General features: G+C 39.9%; 1 protein-coding gene and 1 pseudogene across 4 annotated transcripts in view; one reads left to right on the forward strand and one right to left on the reverse strand.

The window, feature by feature from the left end:
• Window positions 1-17,689, forward strand: part of LOC137240343 (probable G-protein coupled receptor CG31760) — a 1,391,529-nt gene that overhangs the window by 834,675 nt on the left and 539,165 nt on the right. The gene's annotated exons all lie outside the window — the stretch shown is intronic.
• Window positions 3,803-7,585, reverse strand: LOC137240062 (histone acetyltransferase type B catalytic subunit-like; annotated as a pseudogene).

Consider the following 17,689-nt stretch of genomic DNA (forward strand, 5'->3'; position numbering starts at 1 on the left):
ATATAATAATGGAATTTTCTACAAGCAAAGACAACAGCCAGCAATTCTTTTTCAACTTGTGCATAATTAATTTCGGCATCAGTAAGACTCCTTGATGCAAATGCAACAGGTTTTCCATTTTGCATAATGCAACATCCAAGACCGAATTTCGATGCATCTGTTTCAATTGTGATATTTTTAGTTTCGTCAAACGTTTTTAGCGTGGGAGCATTTGCAATCATATTCTTGACCAGTTTCAAACAGTTTTCGTGGGCCGTTTGCCATTTGAAAACAACTGACGTTTTTAACAGTTCCCTTAGTGGCTGCGAAATTTCGGATAGGTTTGGAATGTATTCCCTCATATAATTAACCATCCCCAGCAGTTTTTGTAAATCTTTTTTGTCTTTGGGTTGTTCGATTTTCATTATAGCTTTAACGCGATCTGGGTCGCATTTGATACCATTTTGGCTTATTATCTTACCCAAATATTTCACATGAGTAACTTTGTATTGTATTTTATCTAAATTAAATTTAACATTCATTTCTCTGGCGCGTTCGACAACTTTTTGTAAAACCTGATCATGTTCTTCGATCGTATCTGTTGCTATTAGAACGTCATCAATGAACACTACTACGTTTTCAATACCTTCGAAATTTCTTTCATTATATTTTTGAAACACTTCGGGCCCAATTTTAATCCCAAAAGGCATGCGCTTATACCTAAAACATCCGATTGGGGTATTAAATGTGCACAACTCGCTAGACTTGGCGCTTAACCCAATTTGCCAAAACCCTTGCTTTAAATCTAGCACGTGACTTCAATGATAATGGGATTCGTCTTGCTGGCTTAACAATTGGAATCGAACCTGCTTTCACTTTGATTTCCAGGTTTTGTACAAAACATCCCAAACCCTCAAAAATGTCTCGATTTTTTGCAATAAAATGCTCTTTTGTCGTTTGTTCAATTGAGTTAACTCTTTTTATCAAGTGTAAACGTTCACATGCTTCCAGTCCTAAAAGAGGCTCAAACTTAGTGTCGATGACAGCAAATGTCAACAACGTCACTTCGTTTCTGCACATAACAACACAGTCTACAACGCCTCTATATTTTAAGTCCGCACCACTATAACTTTTTGGTGGTATGCCACCTTCTTTGAGCTGTGCATTTTTAATGTGTTTTAGGTATCTATACGGCAAAACATTAACATCGGCGCCAGTAGGCCTGGCCACATTCAACACGGCGGATACAGACCACAGCTACAGCAAAGCAAAACTTGACCACAATCGTAGCCATGCATTGGCTACTTGGTTACAATGGCAACCACAGCTACAGTGGCAGCGCTGTTTCGAACAGCTGATGTATTTTAACATTTCATTGGCAAAACAAGCGTCCCGCCAAGTTGGTTGAAATTCTGCAAATAAAATTAAAAAGCCAGCTACATGAATTAATGGAAATAAAATAACTCGTTCTGTATACTGTATAAATCTGATATATTTCTACGATCATTCTACAATCAACAAATTCATTATACTCTTAATAGCAAGCTGCTACACAAGGTTCTGGGCTCTGGTATTACCATTGGGAACCAGTGGAGCTCGACGTTCTTGGAATTGTAATTAAATACCATTTTCACTGGACAATAACCTGGAATCTGGACAATGGAGAGGCGAAATAAATTCATTGGAGTCGTTCCAACAGAGAGTTGTAAACCGTTCTTCCTCTCATGATTTTGAATTACGAAACAGCCTTAAAGAATTTTTAAATACAACTTTCTAAAAAAGAAGTGCAGCAAAGGGAATTATAGGCAACAAGCTTCAAAATTATATCGTCGTTCTCTTGTCAGAAGTATAAATGAGTGTTTTTTCAATTTCACTGGTTTCATCAGTGAATGTTCTATATTAAAATCCCGAAAGCTTATACTATAGGAAACTACATTTTTTTTGGGCTTTAGTAAAGCGAATATGAAAAAATTCTAGATTTTCTGAAAATAGCTAACTTTAAAACTTGATTCCCGGACATTTTGCTTTTTGTTCATTCATGCTCCTGGCAAGTGGGCGACGAACAATCCAAGTTTTCATGCCTTGACAAAAACCCAATATTGAATTGATTATTTTGTCTTTACTGTAAATATTTCTAATTAAAAATATTGTTTTGACAAACTTAAGTAAAACTATAACGCACACCTACGCTTAAAGAGTGTTAAGTCAAATACCTAAGTCTTTATACATACTACCGTGTTCTCTAATCCTATACAGACTGATCTATATACTCAATTAAATAGTAGTTCCACCACTCACCCCCAAAGGCTTGATGAAACCTGACTTTTATTTAATCTATATGATGGAGTCAGACATCTTATCGAGTTTTTTAAACCTTGTTAGTTTTTGAGTTATTCACTCTTTAGGTAAAGGTGTGCGATATATCAGTTTTTTCTTTTAGTGATCGTAATCTAATCTGGTTGGGGGGGAGGGGGGTGGTCTTTGCAGCTAACCGCTTTATGGCATCAATTACGCTCACCGAATGAACCAGGAAGGAGGCAATGGTGATGGTCTCTATCTTTACAAGTAATACCGAGCATTATCTTATTAGAGCCGTAATAAACTCCTCAAATCTCTTGCTGGCAGTACTTGGGGAAAAGATAAAGAAACGCTCATTACCACTTGTAAAGCAATTGGCTAGCCGATTGCATGCGCGTCCCCAATATGGTCGCCAAACCTTTGGGGTGGGGAGGGAGGGATGGCCTGAAGGATTAATGTAAATCGTTCCCGAGATGGTCGGGCTAGCACCTTAATGGTGCTGTGTTACCGGAGCGTACCGGATCTGTATTCGGCAAAGGACCATCACATCGATAACACTCCCCAAAGCCTTCGGGGAGTAACCTTATCGCTACAACAACAACAACAGGCCTGTCAAAACACTGCCCTCAGAACCGCTACTGGCTGTCTTCTTATGTCCCCAGAACAACACTTACACAATGAGGCGAGAATATCCCCCATTAGGGAGAGAAATGAAATGCTAACCAATCAGTTCCTGTTGAATATCCAGAAACCTGGGCATGTTGTTGTTGTTGTTCTTGTAGCAGTGCTTCGCCCCATCAAATTGTCATCAATATCCTCTAACGGGAGTCCAAGGAAATTTGCTGTTTCAACAGGGGTGGACCATAATGAGAGGGGTATTAGAGGCAGTGGTTCCACAATACAGTTAAAGAGATGGTTGGTGTCATGTGGGGACATCTTGCAAACAGGACATATGTTTTGTAAGAGTTTAACCTGTTACAGTATCCAGATCGAAGTTGAGCTAGAGTGACTCGCGTTTCCCTAGGGAGTGTGCGTTCCTCTTTTTCGTTCTGGATAACCGTGTCAAAGGCTTTTGACAAATTATGCACCACGACTACTATCTTTCTTTCCTGGCCATAAATTCATAAAGCCAAGAAAGTGAGGTGTTCAAAATGATTGCAAGAGGGTGATACAAAAGTAAGCATTGGTTCCCCGATGACGTAGTTTATAAGTCCTGCACTGACTCGCGTTTGGGGCGTCCCCATTCAGCGTGCTAAAAGTCATATTATCTGCAAGTTCACTCACTTGCTGACGTCTACACAAAACATCCTGTCAAAGATATACCCAGAATAGTTGTTATAGCGAAAAATCAACCAACCTCCGTCTTTTGCGGGATATTAACCAACTAAGCCCAGGCAGTATCATGACATTCCTGTAACCGATTCAAATTGACCATCGTAACTTCTTCGTATCTATATTTTCATGTTCTCTGTATATAAATCTACGCAGCAGATGGACGAGGTAAAAGACGTCATACACGAATAAATTCGGAACTCTTAGTGTTTAGGTTTTATTACATAAAAAATAATAATCAGATGTAGAACAATACCAGCTAAATGACACTTAAAATCTATATCATTTACTGTAACACATACAAAAACTTTGCTAGGTTCATAAGTTTAATCACGTAACTTTTCAACAATTTGTTTGTGTGCGTTCTCTTCTTTTTCATATTCCTCATGCAATTGCTCCATACGTTGACTTGGTGTAGGTAAACGCGCTCTCAACCATTCCGTATCCACTTTAGCTTTTTCCATTTTCTTAATATCATTTTTATATTTATAATAAATTGCGTTTAACCGACGCTTTACATCTAAACGATAAGCATAATAATCGTCCTTATCATAAATGTTTGTATAATATAGTCGAAGTATTTCATAAACCCGGCGACACTGACGTGGATTTAGCTGGAAAGAGATGGGCATCAGTTTAACAGGTGGTTTTTAATAGTTTTTAGTTAAATTAGTTTACCTTGTACGTTTCGCGTGCCTCATGAACCATTTCTTTGTTAAATCCTTTTTTGATGACATCACTTCCAAAACTTTTTAGGCCCATACACAGACGAGCATCAATATAGCTGCGTAAACGCTGAAAATCACCCGATGGATCTTCCACTGCCATATCAATTACATTAATGATTGGTAAGTAATGTTTATAGACAGTTTCAATGAATTTTGTGCCAAATTGACTAATGCGCGGTCGTATGTGTTGAGGATATGCGTAGTACTCATTTACAGTGGTGTAGCCAGTGGTTGAAGACTGATAATCACCATTATCATTTTTATACTTTTCATAGCTGTAGGAATATAAAAATTGATATAAGTTACTTATTGAAAGTAGCATATTTAGTGAACATACCATACAAAGAAGCTTCATTGCGGGTCGTCAACATCAATATAGGATGCTACATCAACGAACCATAATTTAAATGTCTACAAACGACTGAAGAATTTTAAGAATGCCGGCACCTTATAGTCACAATGATATAGTTCGAAGAAGTGCTCTTGTCCGTCATCATCAGTAACACTGTGTTCGGTTATTTTTTCACCAAATGGTTGAAACTTATCTGCTTTATCTAGTGTTTTCAAAAACCCATCAATATTAACAAAAAAACAGCAATCAGGTAGTTTTTCCGCTATCGGTCGCACAACTACATCAGCCTTTATATCTCCGTCTGATAGTTCATCAACTCGACTGTCATATTCAATGCCAATATAAATATGTAGAGGACCGGCAGTGTATAAAATACGCACACATAAACCTTTATATCCGAATATGCTTTCAGATTCACCAAATATTTGATGTGCCATCATGGGATGAAATACAAGGCTGTCATCTTCCAAATCTTGTTTGCGGCGTACTTGAATATGAGAAACATATAACTTTCGTACTGTTTATGTTAAATATTTTGTGTAATGCGAATGACTTACTTAATTTAAATTCCACAGCTTGGACTGCATCCAGTACGAGGTCCACATATTCGTGTATACCTTTTAATTCGTTTGCAGGAGTCTCGCAAACCCTTCCACCACTTTTTGCATTGTTCCTCTACATTTTAAATTGAAATTTACACCACATGGAGAAATAAATCTCAAATATGTATACTAACCTTCACTTTGCATAGCAGAGGAGACCTGCCTCCATGCCAATTCCTTTTTCTTTATGTTTTTATAGTCCTTCAAGCCCAGATTATATATAGTGGGCATTTTCCGCACCTCTTCAATTAATTTTTCACCTATATCCATATTTAATTTGTTGAAATTGTAGCAATCTATGTACATATGTAATTCAAGTTTATGAAGAAACAATTTTTTCATATTTTTTCAGGTAATTGTTTGCTTTAGGGTATAACTGCTAAAACTCGTCCAAAAATATCGGGAGAGGTGTCAAAAGACGCATTTTGGACCCAGGATCACGAATCCGAAAGCGGAAATTAAAAATTTTATTTCTGTGAAAAGATATTGCCAAAAAACCGAAAAATGGATCCGTAACACTCCGAAACCGGGGTGGGATCCATAGTATTTTTGCGCAGAACGCCTTTCTGCATTGGCGGCCTTCGGCCACGCTTATAAAAAATTACCCTGGGTGGGTCCAACACCGGTTTGGAGATCAAAACTATATCCGCGCAAAACACTTTTACCCGCAGTTTTTCTTGTGGGTACCACAAAATCATCAAAATCACAACAACCACATGAAAATTTTCGGTTTTGTTTGCAAATGTCTCCGAAAAGAAATAAAATGTCTGATTTCCACTTTCGGATTCGTGGTCCAGGGATCAATACGCGTCTTTTGACACCTCTCCCGATATTTTTGAACGAGTTTTAGTAGTTGTACCCTAAAGTAAACAATTACCTTTTTTCAGTCGAAGATTTTTCTTACCAATAATTTAAACTGTTATGTATCGCTTAATATAATGTCAAATAAGTTATTATTATTATAAAACCGTGAGATTATAATTAATTTTATTATTTTACCAATTTTACCCAAGAAAAACTTTCAATAAACACGCGCGAAATTATTTGTCAGAAAAGTTAAGAAGAAGCATTTCATTAAGCATTTATGCTTTGCCGCTTGTCAAAATAGAAATAGATTTAATCTGGCGACAGCGGCATTCGTGGTTGATTGGCGTGTTGCCATGTTGTCGTTAAAAAAACCATCGCCATAAGAACATGAGTAAAAATAATATGACAGATGTGGCGGCTACACCGCCGTCGTCAATGTGGCAAGCCCTAGTGTCTAGCTTAAAATTGAGTAAGCAATCATTAACGCGAATCTTCTCATACCATCTCATTCGATGAACAAATGACCCAGCAATGTTATGTAAAACAATTTCGTCGTCTTCGTCTGCTTGCATAGTGGGCTCTCTTAACTCGTGCACTTTTGAAGCATAACAAGCAATGCTAAAGTGATTGTAACGGCCGCAGTTTTTGCATTTTTGCCCAAATGCTGGACATTTCCTAATTTCGTGTGTGCCTTTACAAAATTTGCATGTTAATATTCGCTCACCACTCTCTTTGCTTGCCGGCTTCTCTGTTCTTTTTTCGCTACTTGTTCCAAGGGCATTGGAATGCCCTCTGCCGTAATTTGCGCGCTGCTTAGACTTTGCGTTAACAGCATCTACTGAAGTGCTCTTATATTGTTTTTGCATATCATTTGCATGTTTTTCTACTATTTCGGCTGCTCTTGCCATTTCCACTGCTTTAGGTAAAGTCAAATCTTTTTGTTCTAGTAATTTTTTACGGAGTCTATTACTGTTTGTGCCCGTAACTATATTATCACGAATCATCCTATCTGCGTCAGCATATCCACAATTTTTTACCAATTTACGCAAATCTAACAAGTATGAGTCAAAGGGCTCGTTTTCCTCTTTCCGTCTCGAATTAAACCTGAATGCTTCATACACCTCGTTTTTCTTTGGTGTGCAATTGTTTTCAATAGCTTCAAATACCGTTTTGTAAATTTTCTTGTCCGCATCAGACAAACCTAATGTATTAAAAATTTCTATTGTTTCCGCTCCGCAGGCGTTTAAAAATATTCCCACCTTCTGTGGATCTTTCTTGCAATCCAATTCAATCGCAATAGCATAAATCTCAAAATTTTGTTTAAAAACGCGCCAGTTTTCGGCCACATTACCATCGAGTCTTAATGGGTCTGGCCTCCGGACGTCAAAATTATTTATATTATTTGTAGCCATTTCTTGATACTCTTCGCTGTCCTCAGAATCCTCTGATTTTATCGTACTTTTTGTTTCACTTCTTGTTTTCACCATTAGTTTTTATACCGGCTGCGCCATGAGTTATTCGCTTGCTCGTGTGTATCCAACTGGTTTATTGTTAATTTCATTATAATATTACAGCTTGAGAACTTATAGCTAAAGGGTTGCCATATAACAAGTATATAACAATATAATTAAGAGCTTTATGTTGTTTTGTATGCCAAAAATTTACTCCGGCCAAACCAACTTCGGCTACAGCGTGATTGTGCGTTCAAACACGTAGCCGGAGTAATGCAATCTTCAGGATTTCTGTGTCAAGTACACATTTTAATGTCCAATAACATAGAAAAGCGCACCTGTGTAATTTTTACTTATCATTTTTATTTAATAATATGTATTTGTTTTTAAAATGCTCGCTTTAATTTTCACTTTCGCTTTATTTATTTTTCAGAGTAAACTTCAGCTGTTTTATGTGGTTACGTCGATGTTACCATCTATTTTAGTGGTTACGGTGTTATCCGGCAACTTTTGCCTTCAGAATACCAAAAAGGTGTAAAAGTTGCCAGATGATTTCATTACCTGTAAAAATAAAGTTTTTTCCACTGTAGAATAGGGCCGTTAATAATAATATGATTATAATACTGTAACGAATTTAGTGCAATTCCTCTTATTTGCATCCTTCTGCTAACGTTCGAATCACTAAACTGCTGAATAAATAACTCCAGTTTTCAATAATGTAAAATGGCCTTATTAATGGCTTTTATTCTTCATAATAACACTACTATTGCTCGCCAGATAGCCTCTTAAATCAAAACTGATTGTCGTGCCTCTACTGTTGCTCTCTTTTATACTGTCTGATTTCCTCGTTGCATATTTCTAGGATTTTCTATTTCCAGAACTTACTAGTTAGTTATCAGCTATAAAATTACTCAGCTGTAACAACAGATGTTTGATTGTATAACTTCTCTCAAGCCCCATGCGCTTGTATTTGTGAGCGACACTTGCACAACCATTGCATACTTTCGGGAGTATCTCAGATTTATGCATGTGGTTGTGCGTTGCTTCTCACTGCTTAACATCGGTTTAGAGATGATAGTATCCCTTAGTGCTGCTAATATTCGTTAAAATACTTTAGTAAAACTATTATCTATGTGCAAATTTTCCTTGCCTTTAAGGAAGCAAATATATCAATGATATCATCAAAATTTATTGTGGCGAATATTAGCATCACTATGCTGTTAGTAAATAATCACAACAACAAAAACAGAAAACAGCTACATTTATGTACATTAGAGTGGCCCTTCGTTGTATGGAGGGGACAAAAAAGTGTTTGGATTCTTGACCTCACCCCCTAAAAATACGCGAATAGCTCAAAAACGAATATATACAAAGCTTTAGGCCAATCAAAAAAGATTTAGAGGTGGCGCAAACGGCATGAAATCCTGAAAAATTACGAATTTTTACAATTTCGTGTTTCAGGCTTCCATATTTCTAAACCCTAAAAAAATTTACGGCCTTTCCATACCGTAGTAAGATCTGTATTTTCTTGCTTTTCTGGAATGGCCACAATCTTCAAAATCGGTCGATCAATACCAGAGTTACAAGGCAAAGTATATATTGCTTTCGACAAACAAACCCTCACTAGGGTAGGCTTCTTGTCGTTGGTGTGAGGGCTTAGCCGAACTCCATAGAGCCCGACTATGAGGCGGAGCTGTTTAGGACTGACATCTACGCCGTTTCGCCTCATAGGAGGGCGGCGGGATGTCGGTTACCAAGAACTGACGACCCCCTAATCCAGGGTGTTATGCGGACCGTGCCTATTGGACGATTTGCAGCCAGGGGATAAATTCGGCTGTATTCGAACGGAGCCTTCCCGATACCGGGCCGCCTCGGGAAGTATTAAAGGCCTTACCACAGTAAGGGGCGCTGCTGTGGCGGACGGTTCTTTCCCCGTATATAATAATTGGCCGCTGAGCCCGCCTTGTCGGGCAGGTGGTCGTACGACCAAGATGAACGACTCATTACCTGATTGTAATAAGGACGATGTAAAGAGGAGGACTGAGTCGCAATCCAAGGACGACAAATACGAATTAAGCGATGCGTCGGACTCGGGGAGCGAGAGTAGTGCTGATTCAATGAACTCCGTGTAGGAGAAGCACACAAATGAAAACGGAGTAGAAGAGTGGAGAAGGGTACGGAGCAGAGGAAGTAAAAGAGCTCTCTCGCAGTACCGTTCAGCACTAAGAATTGTACAACGTTTGGGAGCAGTGGCCAACCCAACAGAAGTGGAGATCGAGCGTTTGGAATGGGCCCATGAAGCCGTAGAAGTAGGTCGAAGGCAGTTCAAAAGGTTTGTTGCGAGAGACCCTCGGTTCTGCAACCGGTACGAAGAGGAAGAAGCGCCGAATGGCAGAATGAAGAGGCAGCGTTCGGCGGAAGGTGACAAGCCTGCTTTCAAGAAGCAGAAAGGACCCAGTCCTAGAGCCGCGAGGCAGGGCAGTCGCATAGACAAGACAAGTAAGCCCAAAGCTGTAAGAAAGATGGGCTCCACTAGCGAGGTGGCAACTACCTCGAAAGCTGCGAGTCAGAGGGAAGTTCCAATTACGGAAGTAGGAGATAAGCCAAAGGGAGATAACGCTAAGACTCCGGCTTTCTCGGAGGCGCTAAAAGGAGTTAACGCTAAGACTCTGGCTTTCTCGGAGGTGCCAAAGGGAGATAACACTAAGACTCCTGCTTTTCCCGAGAAGATGAGTGATGTGGCAAAGCAGTCACTGACTGTGGCGCTGGGTGATCGTAGCAGTCCTTTCGGACAAATGACTACTGAAAGGTGGAGATCTGTGTAAAGGGAGCTCATTAGCTTAGTACTTAAGATGATGCGGGAACAACCAAGTAAGCCCCTTCCAACCTTTGATTCGGGGGGATGGTATAATGGTGTGAAGATGATAGCGTGCGACAACATCGCGAGCTTGCTGTGGCTGGAGGAAGTGGTTCCAAACCTCCAAAGGCAAGGCACGAACGCGCGGTTTGAGGTGGTGGATAAAGCGCAAATCCCCACGGTACCAAAAGTTAAGGTATGGATACCATGCGTGATGAAGTCGGAGGATACACTGCGACTTCTGCAGAATCAGAATCCGAAAATACCGACACAGGATTGGAAGGTACTTACTGTATCTCGGCCTACCGAGGATGGTCAGTTCTACATCTTCCAAATAAACAAGCAGGCAGAGGATATTTTTTACACGCAGTTTGGCAAAATGCCCTTTGGCACTGGCAAAATTTACATGCGACTCAAGAAAAGAAGTCCCGAGGATAAAAACGCTAACACTCTAGAGGTGGGCGAAGTCGAAAAGGACCTCAAAAGCCTAAGGGAAAAAGACAGGTGGAGGTCCCTGACGTCACCACGAACGTGCTAGAAGAGGACCAACCGCTAAATGGTGCTGTGACTCGCACAGAGGAATACCCGGCACAACAGTCACGTGAGGCTGAAGGTGGCCTCGAATACTCTAAACCAAAAGGGCAAGGTGAGGACGACGACGTCAAGACGAAGGTGCTGGAGGGGGACAAACAGCCCAATGATGCTGCGAGTCCTACATATAAAGCTCCAACACAGTAAATTGGCGTCGAGCGAACTCCTCCTAACCCTTGAGGAGGGTTTCTGGACTTATCGCGCGCGGGTTTGGCGTTTACTACGCGCAAACGGAAGGACGGGTGCGAGCTGTAGTAATGGTAAGGAAACAGCTGCATTCATATATGCTGCCTAATTACACCACTAAGGATCTCGTAGCGGTGGCCGTTGAGCAAAAGAATAAGCAAGCATTTATCCTGGCGTCCTGCTACATGGCCCATGCTGCGGAGGTTCCACCGATGGAGTGCAAAAGGCTAGTACAAGAGGAAGGGCGCAAAGGGCGGTTGGTCGTAGGCGCAGATGCAAATGCGCACCACAATGCGTGGGGAGGAGCAGATACGAACCAGAGAGGCGAATCTCTGTTTTGTTACATCCTGCAAACCAATTTGCTGGTAGCCAACAGGGGAAATGTCCCTACATACATTGGTCCAACATCCAGCAATGTTCTGGATATTACATTAAGCTACGAGCGTGATATATCAAGGTATGATTGGATGGTTCTTGATAGACCTTCCTTCTCCGACCATGCGTATATCAGCTTCAGCATCCCCCTAAAGAGGGTAGAGAAGGGAGGAACCTTTAGAAGCCCTAGGTCAACGAACTGGACTAAATTCCAGAAATATGTAGAAACAAAACTGGGACAACCCAAAGAGGTTGCTAATGTAGAGGAACTGAAGGAGTCGAATGAATTCCTAACAAGGGCGCTTATGATTGTGTATAACACAGCTTTCCCTCTAAAAAGATTCAGAGGAAAAGTAAAGCCGCCCTTGTGGAGCAATGAGCTGAGTCTTCTAAGAAGACAGGTAAAAGAAATGTTTAAGCTAGCAAAGACCGCGCAAAGCGAAGCGTGTCGGGACGAGTACAGAGATCTACTGAGGATCTACAAGCGTGAAATTACCACGGCGAAGAGAAACTCATGGAAAAGTTTCTGTACGGACATAGAGTGCTCCAGCGAAACAGCACGGTTGAAAAAAGTCGCAACAAAGGGAAGCATAGTCCAGGGACTAATAAAGAAAGAGAACGGGGAATGGTCACGTAATAGTGAGGAATCCCTTGAGGTGCTTCTCGATACACATTTCCCACCGGGAGACGGTTTAGAAGAGCCAGCAGGCATCACTCTCACTTCGATCACGGAGCTAGTAGTGCCGGGCTTGGTGACCGATACCAAGATCGAGTGGGCAGTGAAGACGTTTTCTATGTTTAGATCGCCGGGCCCAGATGGTATATTCCCGGCCATGCTACAAGTCTCAAGTAGGGCGGTCGTGGAATGGCTTAAAATAATATTCGATGGGTGCATAAGACTGAATCATGTACCGCACTCTTGGAGAACTGCTCGTGTAGCTTTTCTACCAAAGGCGGGGAAGATCGGTTACGTGTATCCCAAAGACTATAGACCCATAAGCTTAACATCATTTCTGCTCAAATCCTTTGAGAGGCTGATAGATGTGTACATAAAGTCCAACGTGGATGAAAATCTGCTCTCCACAACACAGCATGCGTACACCAAAGGCAAGTCCGTAGACATCGCATTGCATAGGGTGGTAATAAGCATAGAGAAATCCCTGGAATATAAGGACTATGCTCTAGGAGTCTACTTGGACATATCCGGGGCTTTCAATAATGTTGCAAAATGGGCGATTATGGATGGTCTTAATTACATTAAAGTACATCCTGCTTTAATCAGATGGATCGGCTGCATGTTAAATTGCAGAAAGATTACATCACAATGGGGATTGTACGAGGCCACAAAATCAGTGGACAGGGGCACGCCGCAGGGAGGGATGCTATCACCTCTGCTGTGGACGCTGGTCATCAACCAACTGCTCAGGCAATTCGATGAGGGACCCGTAAAACTTACGGCTTACGCAGATGACCTTGCAATTGTCATAAGTGGAAAGTGCCTTCCAACGATTAGTTCTGTGATTGATCGGGCGCTTCGGGATATTCATATCTGGGCATCTAATGTCGGGTTGAAAGTCAATGCGGAGAAGATGGATATGGTCTTGTTTACAAAGAGGTACAAGGTCCCAAATTGGACCAGGCCTAAGTTAGGAGGGGTGAACTTACAGGAGAAACCTTGCACACAATATCTAGGAATCATCCTAGACAGTAAGCTGTCATGGAAGCTCACCGTGGAGGGGAGGGTCAAGAAGGCTCAACGGCACTCTATGCATGTAAAAGAATGCTGGGGTGTACATGGGGCCTATCGCCCTCTCTTTCTCATTGGGTTTTTACAGCGATTGTAAGCCCTATTCTATACTATGGAGTTCTTCTTTGGTGGAAAGCCACACAAAAAACAACATACCTCAAAAAATTAAAGGGGGTATGCAGACTATCGATGCTTAGCATCACGGGAGCCCTGAAAACAACCCCGACGGCTGCACTGTATGCCATTCTGCACATCCCACCTGTATACCTGGTAGCAAAGAACAAAGCGTTAACGGCCGCAACTAGGCTCGGTGCTTCGGGGCAGCTTGAGCGCCGGTCATATGGCCATAGTAGTACAGCGTCATCAATCACAAGACGAACAGACTACATGATTCCCTATATGCGCTTCGAGGGAGATCTTAAGGCCACAATAGAGGTGGACGGTTGGCACAAGGGTGCGCAAATGGCGGACGAGGCGATACATGTGTACACCGATGGTTCCAAAGTAGTGGAAGGTGTAGGGTCTGCGGTATACTGCGCTGATCCGGAAATAAGCAGATCCTACAGGCTTACTATAGCGGAAATATTAGCCGTAACCAAAGCAGTAGAAACCCTGGAAGAGAATAGCTTAAGCTGCAACCGTGTTAACTTTTATATTGACAGTCAAGCAGCAATTAAGGCAATAATCTCGCATAGCACAGCATCTAAATGAGTGTTAGAGTGTAAGCAGTCTCTGGAGAGAATCGGGGCAGGGAAAATCATAGATCTATATTGGGTCCCAGGGCATATGGGAATAGATGGGAATGAAAAAGCGGACGAACTAGCTAAAAAGGGCGAATCCCTTGAAGCATGCTCCGTACATGTCCCAATTAGATTGGGCGAGATTAAGCGAAGGCGAGAAGTGCACATGATCGACCAAGCGGGAAAGACGTGGGTTCAAGTGCGGGGCTGTAAAGTGTCGAAGATTATGTGTAGGTCTTACAACCTTAGACTAACACAGTTGCTTCTATCATTAAAAAGAGAGGACTGTAGACTAATGACGGGTATTCTGACTGGACACTGCCTTCTGGCATCGCATGCCTTTAAATTAGGCTTGGTCAGTGATAGCAGATGTAGGAAGTGCGGGTTGGAGGAGGAAACGATCGGGAACGTTCTGTGCTCTTGCCCTTTACTTGCCGGGATAAGACTCCAGCTATTAGGAGTGGTACAGCTGTCAGATTTAGAAGCAGCAAGTGTTTTAAGTCCTAGGAAGCTTCTAGTATTTGCCAAGAGGACGGAGTTATTTTATAACATAGGTCCTGGTTTTTGATAAGGTTTTTCAGTTTGGTCGTAAAACAAACTTCTGGTAACACTACGGACTCAATCAGTCTATGTGAGGTCCTCATGGACCGGCCAGTTCAACCTACCTACCTTCGACAAACAAATATGAAAAGTAAATTAAGTCTGTTCAAATGTGTTTATCAGTGAATCGTGGTATTCGGGTAAAAAACGCTTAAATACACTTTTTTATATACAAATACATATATACCTTGAAGCCAAACTTGAAGTCTGTTTCTTTAAAAAGTATACACATATATTTTTTTTAAATTTTCTTTCGAAATGCGTGATGCCACAACAAATTTAAGTCTGCGCTGCAACTTGTTCTTGCAACAAGCATGTCGAAAGAAATTTAAAAAAAAGTATAAAGAAATGAAAATATATATGTATGTATTTTAAAATTGCAAACCACTACAAAAAATTTCTTTGACGTTTTCTTATTAAAACTACTGCTCTTGAATGAACAAATTTTGAATAGTAGGTTTTTTTTTAAATAGATAAATTGCGGCACTTTGCATTGGGATGGAAAACCACTTCCAGAAATAACAGGTCGTGAAAAGGTGAAACGACTTCCAGTTGTTGTTACTTACAGGAATGGTGAACAGTTAGGAGCTCCAAAATTATATGCTGCAACAGGCTCGGAAATAGCTGATACGTTGTATGAACTGTTATTTGAATGGGATCTGAAGGATGATATTATGGCCTGTTGTTTTGATACGACATCGTTTAACACAGGCGTTATAAAAGGAACTGCAACGTTATTAGAAAAAAAAACTTGAGCGAAAACTTTTGTATAAACATAAAAGTAGTTAACGGCACAGCAGAACGGGGAGTAAAGCTTATGGAAGAATATAATAGAATACTTACAAATGACGAACAAGAAAAACCATATTTTTTACAAGTTATAACTGATTACAAAAAACAATTTGAATCACATACTAAATCATCATTAATTAGATCCTAGGAAATAATATCATATTATATTCGTGTCAGCTAAAGTTTCACAAGATATATGTATATGTTTTAAAAATGTATTTTCAAAAAAATTTTAAACAAACTCATTAACGTATACTCATTATATACACATTCTTGAAGACATGACACCGTGTTTAAGGCATAATTTATTTTATAACTTTATTATTATTTGACCAATTTTTGTTGTTTTAGATTTATTTGAAAGTCAAATATCTCTAGAACTTACTAATAACACGATAAATTACGTTTCATCCATAACAAAGGAAGTAGGGTTGACCAAATTTAAGAAATTGTAAAAATTCGTCATTTTTCAGGATTTCAAGCTCTTTCCGCCACCTCTAACCCTTTTTCGATTGACCTAAAACTTTGTATATTCTAGTTTTTAGGCTATTCGCATATATCTAGGGGGTGATATCGAGAATCGGAACACTTTGGAAAATAAGGGTCACCCTAATGTACATGTACACATACAAGGCGACGATGAATATTTCAAACTCATAACCAGCGGATTAAAGCGAAGAAATTATATCGCATACACGTACGTAGTCATCAGCTAATTGCAGAAGTTGTTACTCACACATACATATAGCTAAATTACCAAGCATGAGATACAAAAGTTCTAGAAGGTGAAAGGTCTAGACCTTATGAGAAATATGCGGACAAGGAAAGAAAGAGTATAAAAGCAGCGCAAGCTGAAGAATGACTAATCAGTTTGATTTAGTAGTAAAATTATACTACTCCCAAGGTAGTCTAAATTAAAAACCTTTTGCAATACTGAATATTAGAGTTAGCGATTTGAACGTTAGCAGAAGATGTATAAATTTCAAGAATTACCCAAAATTTGGTACATCATCATTTAAAATTTTTCTTTTTGCACACTTAACAATTTTAGGTAACTTAGACGACCTTGCCCCATCGTTGATCGCAAATATGTGAAAATCAGTTATGATTTGCTACATGAACGTTGGCAGCTAGCAATTGGTACTGAGATAGTCAAGAGTATTTGAAGTCCCACCCGCAAGTTTGGAAAATATATTCGTCCGAGATTATAAAATTAAGTAATTCAACGGAGTTTTAGGTTCAATTTCTTTTCTACTGCGAAGTATTATTTTGCAGTCACCTACATACATCGATAAAAAGTTCTGTTCCTTCGAAATCTGTATTATAAAATTCACTCAAGTTCTTACAATTTCTTTCTAAGTCGTTACCACCAGTATCCTTGTTTATCAAATTTCCAACGTCTAAGAGAAATCCAATTTTAAAATTAAGTCACTTAGTCGTGTAAATGTAGTACGCATTTCTTGTTGAAGACGATCGAGAACACTTTGCATAACGCGGGAAATTTCACATTCTGCGGAAAGAACAACATCCCTAGCCGATTCACCAGGCATTTTGCCTCACTTCCTCACAGGTTTTACTATGTCAATATCCCATTTTTTAAAAAGAGACTTCGCTTTTTCTATTGCTTCTTCACAGATAGTGTTTCGAATTTCGGATAGTTCAGTCGGTAACGATTTAAGATCATGATACGCTTCTCTAAAATTCATCTCCGGATCTTGTAATCTGAGCTGCACACGATCAATCCTCGTTAAGATTCCATACTAGAAATAAGCTAATATTATGAAACTAAAATTTAGTATATTTTGCACCAGAATTGCAGCTTGGCCTCCTCTGGTGTCACTTGTCACTTTTTTCAGTGAAATGAATAAAAAAAATTTTGTCTTTAGCTTTAACATTAAAGTACGTCTATTTAGAATATGATATGAAAAAGGTTACATTAAAAACTCAAGCGCATGCGTTAGCTTTTCTTTGCCATTTCATCTAAAACTTCATCAACGGTAACAATTTGACCACGATGGATGCTTAGTGATGCACAGCCATTCAATCATTTTTCACTCATCGTGTTTCTCAAATAGTTTTTAATCAGCCTAAGAGTTGAAAAGGATCCCTCGTTCGCCGTTGTTACTGGAAGCGTACAAAGATTTTCAACAACATGTGAACATTAGGAAAAGCCACAAAATCGCAATCGAATCATAGATAAATTGATAAAATAAAAATCGAATTACCTCCTTCAGGAATAAGTAGAATTCATG

This window comes from Eurosta solidaginis, chromosome 2 (assembly GCF_040869045.1).
Source record: "Eurosta solidaginis isolate ZX-2024a chromosome 2, ASM4086904v1, whole genome shotgun sequence".
Classification (NCBI taxonomy): Eukaryota; Metazoa; Arthropoda; class Insecta; order Diptera; family Tephritidae; genus Eurosta; species Eurosta solidaginis.